Source organism: Chlorocebus sabaeus, chromosome 7 (genome assembly GCF_047675955.1).
Source record: "Chlorocebus sabaeus isolate Y175 chromosome 7, mChlSab1.0.hap1, whole genome shotgun sequence".
Taxonomy (NCBI): Eukaryota; Metazoa; Chordata; class Mammalia; order Primates; family Cercopithecidae; genus Chlorocebus; species Chlorocebus sabaeus.
Window position 1 is genome coordinate 104,629,415 of NC_132910.1, and position 16,468 is coordinate 104,645,882.

General features: G+C 41.2%; 1 long non-coding RNA gene across 1 annotated transcript in view; it reads left to right on the forward strand.

Annotated features, from left to right (window-relative positions):
• Nucleotides 1-16,468, forward strand: part of LOC119618262 (uncharacterized) — a 230,138-nt gene that overhangs the window by 15,295 nt on the left and 198,375 nt on the right. Inside the window, exon 3 of the long non-coding RNA XR_012093483.1 lies at nt 618-789. This is a non-coding gene — a long non-coding RNA (uncharacterized lncRNA). The remainder of the gene's footprint in view (nt 1-617; nt 790-16,468) is intronic.

Consider the following 16,468-nt stretch of genomic DNA (forward strand, 5'->3'; position numbering starts at 1 on the left):
GCCCTCCCTCCTCACATTTCCTTTCCCTGTTCAACAACAGTACAATTTGTGTAGTGGTATTTTCAGTCTTACTTCTTTTTCTATACTGAAAGTAATTTTTAAAGCATGAAACTGGGTACTTTGTTGCCCCCATACAGAAAGACTTTACAAGTTTAGCTGGAATAGAGCTGAAGAGCACATAAAGTTGATGTCAAGGCCTACTTACACTGAAGTAAAATTAGATTTATGGATTGAAATGGGAAGCCTAATTTTTATGTGCCTCCTTCCTAAAAGTCAGCTATTATCTAGAGGGAAAACTATCTGAACCAATCTGAGTGAACCCAGCCCATTTCATCTTCTAAGACTGGTTTGTTCATTACTTAGGAGATAAAGGCAGAGACTAGCTCATGGGGATTAAGAATGACAGAGTGGCCCTCTGACACTAAGTTATAAATGTATTAGCATATTTTAGTACCTTGCCCAGACAGCCTGAGTCTTTCAAAAAAATTATTTTTTAAAGAATGATAAGATACATTTTCCTCCACCCCAATTTAAATTTTCTAAATTTCTATTCACTGTTCACTATTTCCAATTCCTGGGTAACTCATCAATTTTTTAAATTTTTGTTTCTTTCCTAGCTTCTTCTGTTTCAGAGCTATGTTTCCCCAGTGGGCTACCACATCTCTGGGTTTCCAGTACTTGGAATTTTGCTTCCCAGTTGCAGAGCTAAGAAGCCAATTCACATTCCATCGTTGTCCTAAAGTCTTTTTCCTATCTTGAATACCCCATCTTGTCTGGATTTATCAAGGGGTAAGAAATATGTATTACTTTGACCTGAAAAATTCCTTGCTGAGTCCCACTCCATTAGAAAACAATAATATTTAAAAGAAATCAGCCAATCGCAATTCCTAGGCCTGAACAGTTCACAGGATTTCAGAGGGAGTCTGTGTGTGATTGTTTCTCTTCACATAGTGACTGAAACAATTCAGGCTTAAAACACTCCGATCATTAGTTGGTATTACAGATGGTAGGATGAGCAATTATGCTGAATTGAATTTTTCCCATCTTAGCTATTTTAGGTTAAAGAGTCAGTGTAGAGCATGAGCTCTTAGGTGAGGTTTTCCAACGTTCCAAGATTTTCCAACCCAGATGAAGTTACTGTCTAAGCTCCTGGCAAATGTTGAAGTTTTCCCTGTAATCCTGATAGGTTTCACCACAATTCTGATACATATTACTTGGTTTAATTATGTGCCATAGTCATAGAATTTTGGAAGTAGAAAGAAGCTTAAGGGTATCTAGTTAAATGCCCTTCTCCGTATTCTACAGATAAGAACATGGAGTTCGAATGGGATCTCAGAGAAATCTCAGAGAAAAATGAACTGGGGTATTTTTTAGTTTAACTTTCTTCCCAAGGAACTAATCCTTATCTCAGTATTTTCTAAATTAGACCAGCCACATTTTTCTTGCCTTGACATTCTCATTTCCCTTTGGACAGAGTAGGTTAGTCAAAATTTAGTGAAATGATAGATAATGATGTTGGTATTTAATTCAGATTCTTTTTTTTTGAGACAGAGTCTTGCTCTGTCTCCCAGGCCGGAGTGCAGTGGTGGGATCTCGGCTCATTGCAAGCTCAGCCTCTGGGGTTCATGCCATTCTCCTGCCTCAGCCTCCCGAGTAGCTGGGACTACAAATGCTCGCCACCACACCCAGCTAATTTTTTGTATTTTTAGTAGAGACGGGGTTTCACTGTGTTAGCCAGGATGATCTCGATCTTCTGACGTTATGATCTGCCCGCCTCGGCCTCCCAAAGTGCTGGGATTAGAATGTTTTCAAAGGATGTCTAACAAAAACCAAGAAGTCCAGTGACTGCTGGTGCTGTTGGGACTGGGACGTAGGAACCCTGCCCAATTCATGAGAGCCTCTCAGTGGCTGCTAGGAGACAGCTCTGGGAAATATATTTCTCAATAGAATTTGGTAGACTGGAGATGTGCTATCTTGAACTGTGATCCTTTGGGACATTTCCATCTCCCATATAAATTTATAACAAAGTTATCTGTCTATGGGCAGAAAGGAGGTGATCAGAAAAGATCAGAGGAGAATATGGAATAGCTCTGTGGTCAGTTATTCCAAAGCTAGGTTACAGGTGGGTGAAGTAGTAGATGGCATGATTTGGGTACATGGGCAGGATGAAGATGAACTTGCCTGGAATTATGTATTCCATGGGCCTGCACAAATACCTCCATCCCCTTTTAAAGATGTAGAAATCACCTGCTAAGATTCACCTACTTTCCTGGATACACAGAACTGTATGGGGGAAGGAGCTTGGGTTTTCATGCCAGGCAAGTTTCATCCAAATGCCAGTCCTATCAACTACTCAATCTTAGAGGCAGGAAGAGAGTCACTAGCACTCTCTTTTCCTTGAAAAATGAAAAGATAAAAAATATATGGCTGTTGCCATGGATTTGTCCCTGTGCAATGCTGTAACAATCTCCTTATTGAAGCTTTTATTCACATTCCTAGCTGCAAAGGCAATGTATGTAAGCTCTGTGAAGGCAAGATCATGTCTATTGGGTCCACAGATGTATCTCCAGGGCCTGGCACAGTGCATACTCGACAAATATTTGTTGATAAAGAGGGAGGAGGTTGGAATAGTCAGAATCATAGAGGTACAAAGTTGAATAGTGGTTACCAGGGGCTGGAGGAGGTGGTAATGGGGAATTATTGATTAACAAATCCAGAACTTCAGTTTCGGATGATGAAAAATTCTGGAGATGGACAGGGGTGATGGTTGCACAGCAATGTGAATGTAGGGAACTTAAAGACACTGAACTGCACACATGGAAATGGTTAAAATGATAAATTTTATGTCATGTATATTTTAAACCCCCCACCCCCAGACAAGATGGATGTATCTCTGTGGAAATAACATTTCCTGGCTCAGTAAGATTTCATTATTTTCTTACTTGCAGCTTGTGTAAACAAACCAAAACATTTTGTTATCAATGACTCTAGCACATGTTTTCATAAGACTATGTATTTTCTACATTAGTGGACTCACTTTAGCCATACTTTCTTCTGAGAGGTAGGCAAGGGCAAGGTGGGTATTAACTGTCTCTAAAGCATGGGGCTTGTTCACATAACAAGTTAAGAGCATTATTTGACTTAGAAATGGGATTAGCTCCCTAGGACTTTTGGAGAATGTACATGATTTTACACAATTAGCAGGAAGAGGTAACGTGAAGGTCTTGGATGAGAAGTGCCATGATGTTCTGGAGTAAGGATTTCAATTTGGTGGTAAAGAGAGCACTTGCCTGTTCAGTGTTAATCTAAAGTTGACTGAGCAGAGCATCTTTTTTAGGATGTTTTCTCAAGGGAAATGAGACTGGTTCTTATCTCTGTTGGCCTGAGGAGGCTTCTACTCTTTTCTACGACCTCTGTTCCTTCTTTCTGTAGTTCTTGAGGCCACTCTTTTCTACAACCTCTGTTCCTTCTTTCCGTAGTTCTTCAGGACATTCCCTGTGGTCCCGGAGGCAGCAGACAATGTTTAAGTTCTATTTAATGGCTGTTACTTTTCTGCTTTCCTATTTATGTCAGAAATGATTATGATTCAGAGAATCTCCATGTTCCCTCACATTTCCTAGCCTTTTGTAGGTAGGCAGGGCTCTGTGGTAACTGGCCAATGGGCAGAGCAGAAGCAATACTTGTCACTTTGAGACTCAAGCATTTAAAGTCCATGTGAAGCCCTCCTGCTCCTTCCACTGCTGTAGTGATTTGGAAAGTGTTGAGATGTGAAACATCTGTCAGTGTTGGTCCCTGAGTCACCGTGTGGAGCAGATCCTCCCTCCCCTCTCCTTTGCCCTCTCCCACTGTGCAAGCTTGAGTGAGAAACATATCCTTGGTATGTTAAAATTCTGAACTCTCAGGGTCAATTTATTAATGCCTATCTAACTCACCCCCTGTTAGACTCACTCCCTATTTTCCTTGAGAGCAGGAGTTATATGCATGTGCTTCTAAAAATCTTTGTATCCTGGGTACCTCACACGGTGTTTTGCATGTGGTAGATGCTGAGTACATGCTTACTGAATGAATAAATGCATGAAAAGATAACTGAATGCATTCATAATTCACCATGCTAGGTATTCACATTGAATACAACATGAGCTGTCTTATCTACTTCTGGGTGTTGATAGTCCCCTAGAGTCCTTAGAGTCTCCTTTGTCTGCAACCTCCCTTCTTAGACTTGTTCTCATCTGTGAGGGTACAGAATGCTGACTGACCCACATGGCATGCTGGAAAGAAAGGCGTAGAAAACACTTGACATTATATTTTGCTACCACCCCTCCCTGCTCAGCCTATCCGTCTGAGCCTCAGCTATCTTCATTTTTATAATTCTGCCCCTGAACTGGGATTGAGACAAACCTTTTGCTTCTATTTGACATTTTCCTCTGCTTTGAAAAATGGAGAACAAATAATTATAATTTTGACAGCTGGCCTCTTATACTGTGCCATGCACTGTAATAAGTGCTTTACTTGAATTATTTTATTTAATTTTCATGACACTCAGTGAGATAACTACTATTAGAACCCTAGTTTAGAGGGGAGGAAACCGAGGTCCCTAAGCTGGACTTGCCCTAGGTCTCGTGGCAAGGGGAGCAGAATAGCAGAGCTGGAATCTCTGTCATGAGCTCTCTGGGGTCAAGGCTTATATTCCTAAACATTAAACTGTTCTCCGACGCCATGTCCTTCTTTGCAACTTTTCCAGAGCTTCTCTGCTGCAGGAGTTAGTCTCTGGACTCCACACCTCCAACAACCTGGCCCCCAGGCACTTCACTGCCACATGGCTCACAGCCCCACATCTTTGGCTTCTTTATTAAAGTGATTCTTCCACACTGTTCTTGCTGGACACTGTGCTAACTGCCTGGCCAGCTGATCTGTCCCCGAGTCTTCAGATTGGGCAGTCCCCCTACCTGGTGCTCTGTGAAATCTTTTTCTCCTCTGGTTGGATTCCCTTAGATGTCTCAATTATTTCTAGGCATTAGCCATTGAGAGGATCATGCTTCAAGGCAGATTTTCTGGCCTCCTCCTCACCTGTGTGCACTGAGCTCTTAGGTCTCCCTCATTCATTTAATGGACAGCCATCAGATCACATTGCTTGGCTTGTGTCTAAAGTGATATTGTTCTCATTGCTAGAGGATTTCATGTAGTAGTCTTTGAATATTCTTAAGACTTGGACAACTCCTCCACAGACATGCATATAATGGTTGCTGAGGATACCTCCTGCTGCTTCTAAGATGTTAGAGTCAAGAGAAACCCAAAGTGAAGCTTTTGTTTATTATTTTCTGAACACTCTACATCAATTTATTCTTACTTTTTTATATTGAGGTATAACAGTAAGTGGACATGTCTTCAGGCACAGTTTTCAGTAAGATCTAGTTTAGGAAGTTGAGTTTTTAGAAGTGAATTCCCTTAAAATCTCCCTGAATCCATGGTCCCCATGGTAAGTCTTCATGATCTCAAAAGAAAAATCCTATTTCCCTTCTGACTTCATACAACATTTATTAGATGACTTTTCTGTTTTTGTTTTTTTTAAATATATGCTCATTGTAGAAAATGCAGAGAAGTTCTGTAGAGCTCTTTGTCCAAGTCTGGTGGGTTCTTTCTGAAATTTTAAATTAAGGTCTCTGTACATAAATCTCTATTCTTCATTTAAATCAGCTGACATTAAACTGACTTTAAAGTCAGACTACTAAATCTTGGATTCAAGGCAGCATCTGAGGCCCCTCTTTGGGTTGAATTATGCATTGTAAGCTGTTCAGAAGAACGTCAAAAGTGCAAGCCTGAGGAGACAGGGAGGTCCCCAAAGGAGTGTGATTCTGCTGCCCCAGATAGCTCTCACCCTGAGCAGCACCATCTCCAGAAATAACATGTGTGGGCGAAAGCAATCAACAGAACTCAGATCTGGAATTCCAGACAGCCACAAACATATCAACCTAAATGTAAAGTGGCACTGCTAACAGTCCATCTATAATTACCTCTCATTTTATTAGTTGCAAAGGGTAATTGTATCCAGAAAGTTCTTAATGCAAATATATGCTACAGAGAATGTATATGTTGCTCTGAGAAAAAAATGTGGTAGAGAAGTTTCAATAATGCTAAGTGATTTTCTAGCACTCATCACTGATTAAGCGCCATCTGGGCTGTAGGAAAACAGGGGAAGGGGAGTTGTCAGAAGTCAGGATGTCTGAATTCTCTCTGGCCTCTCAAATCTTTTAATCTCTCAACTCTTTGCCCTTAAGTGTCTTGAGGGAGGGGAATTGCTTTGGAAAACACCAGGCAAGCAGTTATATTCTTGGGACTGGATGCTCAGGCAGCTGGTTTTGGTAGAGCTGAGGTTTAGGCCAATCCTGATGCATGCGCCATTGGCAAATAATAATCATAACATGCCCTTTCAAGACAGCCTACGCAGCTCTGAAGGGATGTTGAATGCCATGCCTTTCTTCATCTAAGCTACATGAGTACAGATCTAAAGATTAATATAATTGTTTTAAGCACTGGCTTTTAGGAGCTAAGAGATGTTAGAGATCAAACTCCGTATCTGTGAATGTTAGAGTTGTATTAGGATTGAGCTGTAATAGTCCTATTACTGAGGTGGATATGAAATAGAGAGCAGAGAGCATAGCGCCTTGCAGAGATGCTCAGAAAATGTTATTGCTAATAATGAAATTATCCAGAAACTCCAAATACTCATATGCCTAGTAGAAAAATCATAATCCGCTTTCAAATGGTTTTCAAATACAATGGCAGTTTTCACTATCATAGTTTCTGTTTTTATTGATTTATTTTGCATATTAGACATCCTTTTAAAAATAGATTATATGTTTTTAGGGCTGTTTTTAAGGAATGATTGCCTATTATTAGAGCCAATCAGGCGATAATTTGAAATAGTTAAAATTACCTTTTTGAATACATCTGACGACAATTACAAAGAAATTGTAAAGAAATTACCTGTTGTGTGCATCAGTTGATCAGTGCAATACATTTAGTTTCCACTGGAATCTTTCTGGAGAGTTACTATAGGATGAGTGAGGCAAGGCACTTGAGTTGGGAGAAAGGCATGCATGGAATTAATGTTCCTTTTCACTGTTTTTTGGAGATGCTAAAGATCTCTTCTTCTTTCCCTTACTGTGTTCAGTCATTTGATAGTGAAAGAGAGTGTGTAGAGGAAAGGGAAAGGAAGGAGAGTGCCAGAGGGCATAAGCAAGGTCTGTCTACACCATGCGAGCTGAAATATGGGCGTTCCATGCCTGCCATATGTCTGTTCCTTGCATTTTGGAGAGGGGCTCGGTGAGGGGCCTAGAGATTCTCGTGGACCTAAGAGGAATACCTTCAGCCAATTCAGATGTTTATAGATACACAAGGAGGGATGTAGGGGTGAGCCTCTTTATGGATTCTAGCAGCTTAATGGGAAAGAAAAAGGCTTGGCTATTTTACCCATTGGGATGGGCAGCTAGACCCAGCACCAATGCCTTTCAGCCATTGATAAGGGTTGAACTTCCATGTTGTGACTTGGAAGCCAGGAGCCACATGGTGAAGGGGTGACAGCAGGTGGGAGGTTCCCAGGGACCATTCTTTGAGCCTAGACCTGAGAGAGAGAGATACCCATGTGTTGGAATTTCTGCAGAGTAATCCTAATACGACTTCTATGTATGTATGTATATCATAGGTGTGCATATATATGTAGTATATCATAGCTGTGCATATGTATGTATATAATGAACATGGGCTAGGGAATGACTGTGATGTGTGAGTGACCATGTGGGAAGGCAGCCCTTGTTTAGTGTGAGATGGACACAAGGACTCACCCTCTTCTCCTGCTAATACTGATTTCATCCTCATGTCTCTCCTTCTTGCCAGCATAGGTAGATCATCATGTCTGGGACTGTTTTCCTCCAGCCTCACTCCTTATTTTCCATTTTACCTCTCTGCTGGCTCAGAGTGGAATTGGTGATTGCAGAACTCTGGGAAGAGGCAGAATTATGGATAGCAGCTTTCTGAATGTACATTTAAGAATGTTGAATATTGGCTCCCACTCTCTTCTGGCTTGTAGGGTTTCTGCCTAGAGATCCGCTGTTAGTCTGATTGGCTTCCCTTAGTGGATAACCTGGTGTTTATCCCTGGCTGCCCTTAACATTTTTTCCTCCATTTCAACCTTGGTGAATCTGATGATTATGTATCTGGGGGTTGCTCTTCTCGAGGAGTATCTTTGTGGTGGTCTCTGTATTTCCTGAATTTGAATGTTGGTCTTTTTTGCCAGGTTGGGAAAGTTCTCCTGTATAATATCCTGAAGAGTGTTTTCCGTCTTCGTTCCATTCTCCCCATCACTTTCAGGTACACTAATCAAATGTAGGTTTGGTCTTTTCACGTAGTCTCATATTTCTTGGAGGTTTTGTTCATTCCTTTTCATTATTTTTTCTCTAATCTTGTCTTCATGCTTTATTTCATTAAGTTGATCTTCAATCTCTGATATCCTTTCTTCCACTTGATTGATTCGGCTATTGATACTTGTGTATGTTTCATGAAGTTCTCGTGCTGTGTTTTTCAGCTCCATCAGGTCATTTATGTTCTTCTCTAAACTGATTATTCTAGTTAGCAATTCATCTAGCCTTTTTTCAAGGTTCTTAGCTTCCTTGAGTTGGGTTAGAACATGCTGCTTTAGCTCAGAGGAATTTGTTATTACCTACCTTCTGAAGCCTACTTCTGTCAATTTGTCAAACTCATTCTCTGTCCAGTTTTGTTCCCTTGCTGGTGAGGAGTTGTGATCCTTTGGAGGGGAAGAGGCATTCTGGTTTCTGGAATTTTCAAACTTTCTGTGCTGGTTTTTCCTCATCTTCATGGATTTATCTGTCTTTGGTCTTTGATGCTGGTGATCTTCGGATGGGGTTTCTGTGTGGATGTTCTTTTTGTTGATGTTGATGCTATTCCTTTCTGTTTGTTAGTTTTCCTTCTAACAGTCAGACCCCTCTGCTGCAGGTCTGCTGGGGTTTGCTAGAGGACCCTGTTTGCCTGGGTATCACCAATGGAGGCTGTAGAACAGCAAAGATTGCTGCCTGTTCCTTCCTCTGGAAGCTTCATCCCAGAGGGGCACCCTCCAGATGCCAGCCAGAGCTTTTCTGTATGAGGTGTCTGTTGATCCCTGCTGGGAGGTGTCTCCCAGTCAGGAGGCACAGGGGTCAGGGACCCACTTGAGGAGGCAGTCTGTCCTTTAGCAGATCTTGAGTGCTGTGCTGGGAGATCCACTGCTCTCTTCAGAGCCAGCAGGCAGGAATGTTTGAGTCTCCTGAAGCTGCACCCACAGCCGCCCCTTGCCCCAGGTGCTCTGTCCCAGGGAGATGGGAGTTTTATCTATAAGCCCCTGACTGGGACTGCTGCCTTTTTTTCAGAGATGGCCTGCCCAGAGAGGAGGAATCTAGAGAGGCAGTCTGGCTACAGTGGCTTTGCTGAGCTGTGGTGGGCTCCACCCTGTTTGAACTTCCCAGTATTTTTGTTCACACTGTGGGGCGAAAACTGCCTACTGAAGACTCCATAATGGCGGACGCCCCTCCCCCCACCAAGCTCAAGCATCTCGGGTTGACTTCAGACGGCTGTGCTGGCAGCGAGAATTTCAAGCCAGTGGATTTTAGCTTGCCTAGCTCCGTAGGGGTGGGAATCCACTGAGCTAGACCACTTGGCTCCCTGGCTTCAGCTCCCTTTCCAGGGCTGTGAATGGTTCTGTCTCGCTGGCACTTCAGGTGCCGCTGGGATATGAAATGAAACTCCTGCAGCTGGCTCGGTGTCTGTCCAAAGGGTTGCCCCATTTTGTGCTTAATACCCAGGGCCCTGGTGGCATAGGCACCTGAGGGAATCTCCTGGTCTGTGGGTTGCGAAGGCTGTAGGAAAAACATAGTATCTGGGGCTGGAGTGCACCATCCCTTACAGCAAGGTCCCTCATGGCTTCCCTTGGCTAGGGGATGGAGTTCCCCGACACCCTGTGCTTCCCAGCTTAGGTGAAGGCTCACCCTGCTTTGGCTCACACTCTGTGGGCTGCACCCACTGTCTAACCAGTCCCAATGAGATGAGCCAGGTACCTCAGTTGGAAATGCAGAAATCACTGGCCTTCTGCATTGATCTCACTGGAAGCTGCAAACTGGAACTGTTCCTATTTGGCCATCTTGCCAGCCACACTACTATGCCACTTTAAAAGATCCAGTTTCATTTTTCTACATGTGGCTTGCCAATTATCCAAGCACCATTTGTTGAATAGATTTTCTCTACTTCACGTTTTTGTTTGCTTTGTCGAAGATCAGTTGACTGTAAAGTATTTGGCTTTACTTCTGGGTTCTCTATATTGTTACATTGGTGTGTATGCCTGTTTTTATACCAGTGCCATGCTGTTTTGGTGACTATGGCCTTATAGTATAGTTTGAAGTCAGGTAATGTAATGCCTCCAGATTTTTTCTTTTTGCTTAGTCTTACTTTGGCTATGTGGGCTCTTTTTTGTTTCCTTATGAATTTTCAGATTTTTTTTTTCTAGTTCTGTGAAGAATGGTGGTGGTATTTTGATGGGGATTGCATTGAATTTGTAGATTGCTTTTAGCAGTATGTTCATTTTCACAATATTGATTCTACCAATCCATGAGCATGGGATGTTTCCATTTGTTTGTGTCACCTGTGATTTCTTTCAGCAGTGTTTTGTAGTTTTCCTTGCAGGTCTTTTACCTCCTTGGTTAAATATATTTCTAAGTATTTTATTTTAATTTTTGCAGCTATTATAAAAGCGGTTGGGTTCTTGATTTGATTCTCAGCTTGGTTGCTGTTGGTGTATAGCAGGGCTTTGATTTGTGCATGTTGATTTCTTATCCTGAAATGTTACTGCATTTATTTACCAGTTTGAGGAGCTTTTTGAATGAGTCTTTAGGGTTTTCCAGGTATGTGATCATGTCATCAGCAGAGACAGTTTAACTTCCTCATTACCAGTTTGGATGCCCTTTATTCCTTTGTCTTGTCTGATTGCTCTGGCTAGGACTTCTGGTATTATGTTGAAAAGAAGTGGTGAAAGTGGGCATCCCTAACTTGTTCCAGTTCTCAGGGGAATGCTTTCAACTTTTCCCCATTCAGTATGATGTCGATTGTGGGTTTGTCATAGATGGCTTTTATTACCTTAAAGTTTGTGCCTTCTATGCCAGTTGTGCTGAGGGTTTTAGTCATAAAGGGATGCTGGATTTTTTTCAAATGCTTTTTCTGTGTCCATTGAGATGACCATGTGATTTTCATTTTTAATTCTGTTTATATCACATTTATTATTAAACCATCCCTGCATCCCTGGGATGAAAGCCACTTGATCATGGTGGATTATCTTTTTGATATGCTGTTGGATTTGGTTAGCTAGTATTTTGTTGAGAGTTTTTGCATGTATGTTTATCAGGGATATTGCTCTGTAGTTTTCTTTTTTTGTTATATCCTTTCCTGGTTTGGGTATTAAGGTGATACTGGCTTCATAGAATGATTTAGGGAGGATTCCATCTTTTTCAATCTTTTGGAATAGTGTCAATAGGATTGGTACCAATTCTTCTTTGAATGTCTGATATAATTTAGCTGTGAATCTATCTGGTCCTGGACCTTTTTTTCTTGATACTGTTTAAATTTTCCTTTCAACCTCACTGCTTATTATTGTATTGGTTCAGAGTTTCTATTTCTTCCTGGTTTAATCTAGGAGGGTTGTATATTTTCAGGAATTTATCCATCTCTTCTAGGTTTTCTAGTTTATGCACATAAAGGTGTTCATAGTAGCATTGAATGATCTTTTGTATTTCTGTGGTATTGGTTGTAATATCGCCTGTTCCATTTCTAACCGAGCTTATTTGGATCGTCTCTTTTCTTTTCTTGATTAATTTTGCTAATGGTCTATCAGTTTTATTTATCTTTTCAAAGAAACAGTTTTTGTTTCATTTATATTTTGTATTTTTGTTTGGTTTTTCAGTTTCATTTCATTTCGTTTCATTTCATTCAGTGCTGCCCTGATCTTCGTTATTTCTTTTATTCTGCTGGGTTTGGATTTGGTTTGTTCTTGTTTCTCCAGTTCTTTGAGGTATGACCTAAGATTGTCTGTTTGTCCTTTTTCATACTTTTTGATGAAGGCATTTGATCCTATGATATTTCCTCTTAGCACCACTTCTGCTGGATCCCAGAGGTTTTAATAGGTTGAGCCACTATTATCGTTCAGTTCAAAGAACTTTTTAATTTCCGTCTTGATTTCATTGTTGACCCAGTGATCATTCAGGAGCAGGTTTGTAATTTCCACGCATTTTCATGGTTTTGAGGGTTCCTTTTGGAGTTGATTTCCAATTTTATTCCACTGTGATCTGAGAGAGTACTTGGTACAATTTTGATTTTCTTAAATTTTTTGAGACTTGCTTTGTGGCTTATCATATGGTCTATCTTGGAGAATGTTCCATGTCCTGATGAACAGAATGCATGTTCTGCAGTTGTTGGGTAGAATGTTCTGTAAATATCTGTTAAGTCCATTTGTTCTAGGGTATAGTTTAAGTCCATTGTTTCTTCGTTGATTTTCTGTCTTGAAGTTTTCTAGTGCTGTCAGTGGAGTATTGAAGTCCTCTGCTATTGTTGTGTTGCTGTCTATCTCATTTCTTAGGTCTAGCAGTAATTGTTTTATACATTTGGGAACTTCAGTGTTAAGTGTGTATATATTTAGGATTGTGGTATTTTTCTGTTGGACTAGTCATTTTATCATTATATAATGCCCTTCATTGTCTTTTTAAACTGCTGTTGCTTTAAAGTTTGTTTTGTCTGATAGAAGACTAGCTACCCCTGATTGATTGCTTTTGGTGTCCATTTATATGGAATATCTTTTTCCACCCCTTTACCTTAAGTTTATGTGAGTCCTCATGTGTCAGGTGAGTCTCTTGAAGTCAGCAGATATTTGATTGGTGAGTTCTTATTCGTTCTGCCATTCTGTATCTTTTAACTGGAGCATTTAGGCCATTATATACATTCAATGTTAATATTGACATGTGAGGGGCTATTCTATTCATCATGCTATTTCTTGCCTGAATAGCTTTTTTTTTAAAATTGGATTTTTGTTCTATAGAACCTGTGAAATGTATGTTTTAAGGATATTCTACTTTGGTGTATTTTGAGGATTTGTTTCAAGATTTAGAGTTCTTTTTAGCAGTTCTTGTAGTGGTGGCTTTGTAAAGGCAAATTCTCTCAGCATTTGTTTATCTGAAAAAGATTATATCTTTCCTTCATTTTTGAAGCTTAGTTTCACTGGATACAAAATTCTTGGCTGATAATTGTTTTGTTTAAGGAGGCTAAAGATAGGACCCCAATCCCTTCTAGCTTGCAGGGTTTCTGCTGAGAAATCAGCTGCTATCTGATAGGTTTTCCTTTACAGGTTACTTGGTGCTTTTGCCTAACAGCTCTTAAGATTCCTTTGTCTTGACTTTCCCAGGTATTCTTGGAACTTCTTGTATTTGATTGTCTAGATCTCTAGCAAGGCTGAGGAATTTTCCCTCAATTATTCTCTAAAATATGTTTTCCAAACTTTTAGAGTTCTCTTTTTCCTTGGGAACACCAATTATTCTTAGGTTTGGTCATTTAACATAATCCCAAACTTCTTGGAGGCTTTGTTCATTACATTTTTTTTTCTTTGTCTCTGTTGGATTGGGTTAATTTGAAAACCTTGTCTTCAAGCTCTGAAGTTCTTTCTTCTACTTGTTTGATTCTATTGAGACTTTCTAGTGCATTTTGCATTTCTGTAAGTGTGTCCTTGATTTCCAGAAGTTGTGATTGCTTTTTATTTATGCTATCTATTTCACTGTAGGTTTTCCCATTCATATCCTGTATCCTTTTTAAAAAAATTTCTTTAGGTTGAATTTCACCGTTCTCTGGTGCCTCCTTGATTGGCTTAATATTTGACCTTCTGAATTCTTTCTCTGATATTTCAGAGATTTCATCTTGGTTTGAATCCATTGCATGTGAGCTAGTGTGATCTTCTGGGGGGTGTTAAAGGACATTGTTTTGTCATATTACCAGAATTGTTTTTCTGGTTCATTTTCATTTGGACTATGTCAGAGGGAAGATCTGGGACTCAAGGGCTGCTGTTCAGCTTCTTTTGCCCTACAGGGTTCTCCCTTGATGTGGTGCTCTCCCCTTTCCCCTAGGGATGGGGGTTCTTGAGAGCCAAACTGCAGTGATATTTATTTCTCTTCTGGATCTAGCCACCAAGCAGAGCTACCAGACTCCGGGCTAGTACTGGCTCCATCTATAAAGATTCCTGTGATGTGATCTGTCTTCAGGTCTCTCAGCTGTAGATACTAGCACTTACTCTGGTGGAGGTAGCAGGGGAGTGAAGTGGACTTTGTGAGGGTACTTGATTGTATTTTTGTTAAGTGTGCTGGTTTTATGTTAGTTGGCCTCCAGCCAGGAGGTGGTACTTTCAAGAATGCAGCAGCTCTGGTTATATAGGGAGGATCACACAGTAGGTGGGGCCATAGCACTCCCAAGAGATTATGTCCTTTGTCTTGGGCTACAAGGGCGGGTAGAGAAAGCCCATTGGGTAGGGGCAGGGTTAGATATGTCTGAGCTCAGATTCTCCTTGGGCAGGGCTTGCTGTGGCTGCTGTGGGTGATAGGGGTTTGGTTCCCAGACCAATGGAGTTATGTCCTCAGGGGGATCATGGTTGTGTCTACTGTGTCACACAGGTCACTATGAAAGTGGGAGAAATCCATAGCCCACAGCCCAAAAGGCCAGTCTCACTCCCACCATGCCCCACCAACAACAGCACCAAGTTTATTTCCAGGCAGCCAGTGATCATGGCTGAGAACTTGCCCCAGGCTACAAGCTTTCCAGCTGAGAAAGCAAGTAGGCTTACATTTTCTTGGCTGTCCCATGGAGCCTGCAGCAACAGTCCACTTCCTTCAAATGATCTGTGGATTCTCTTGCGTTTCCTCATATGGTCCTCTGGTGGTTCTTGGAGCAAAAGTTCATGACATGGGTCTCCACACGCTGCTCTGTCTGTCTGAGTGGGAGCTGCAAGTTAGTCTTGCCTCCTACCTGCCATTTTTTCCTATCTCCCCTAATTATTTTTTTGGGTTTTTTCTATTGCTCCAAGTCTCTGGACTACATTGTTAGTGTGGTTTTCCTCTCCCTTTCAAGTGCAAAGTCTTTCTGAGTACTTTCATTATTGTATAATTGGAGCTTTACAATATTTTGGGAGGGCATCTTTTAAATATCCCAGTGAATACTGAAGAACATTATTAATCCAACCCATTTTAAATGTCCAGCAAGAAAGGGAGAAAAGTGCATACATTTCTCTCCAATCTGATTTAATTTGCATTATGTAAGGTAGCCTCCTGGATAAAGCTACTGCTCTGGGACAAAAGACTTTTGGAAGCATTTTGGACCTTCTCATTCTTAACAAACTTAGAAGGTGGCTTAATTGTTGGTTCATTCATTCATTTATTAATCAGTATTTATCACATACTTATTGTGTTCCAATTGCTGTAGTGGGCACTGTAATACAAAGGTGAATGAGGCACAGTCTTTAACTTTCAATGGGGAAGACAGAGTCATAAGCAATAGTTGTGATACCATGTGTGGAGAGGATAGTAGAGACAAGAACAGGATGTCATGGGAGACCTGGGGGCCACTCAACCCAGCTGAGGGCCCTGGGCAGGCTCAGTGGAGAGAGTGAGGCCTGAACTGACACATGAAGGATGAGGAGGCTGAAGAAAGGACAATAAGATATAGGGGGAGAGGGACTCAAACAAGTCCATTGGATTTGGGAATTAGGAAACCATTAGTAACATCAGCCAGAGCAGTTTGAATGGAACAGCGGGGGTTTTTCAATAGAAAGCTGGATCGTAGCAGACTGGAGAGAGGCTAGGGACTGAGAAAGTGGAGATGAAAGGGAAAGGGTGAGGGCAAGAAGGATGATGGCCTCCAGAGAGTCTTGGCATCAAGGATATATTTATTTTTATTTTTTATTTTTTAGGGCTTGAAAAATTTGTGCAGTGTTCCAAAAGCAGAGTAAAGGAGGAAAGGCCAGGAAGTATGGGAGAGAGCCAGGCAAGTGGTGAGAGCCAAGGGTTCAGGTAAATGAGAAGGCTTTACATAATGGGAGTTGCCCTGACAGAGAAAGTTTGGATCTGCCTGGTCTGTACAATAAGATTTTCTTTTTGGTGCCTGTTTGGTATAATGGGACAGGAGGCACTGATGTGTGTTGGCTCTGTGTCCCCACCAAAATCTCACCTTGAAGTGTAATGATGCCCCTGTGTCATGGGAGGGACCTTGTGGGAGGTAATTGAATCATGGAGGTGTGCTTTTCCCATGCTGTTCTTGTGATAGTGAACAAGTCTCATGAGCTCTGATGGTTTTATAAAGGGGAGTTCCCTGGCACACACTATCTTTTGCCTGCTGCCATGTAAGATGT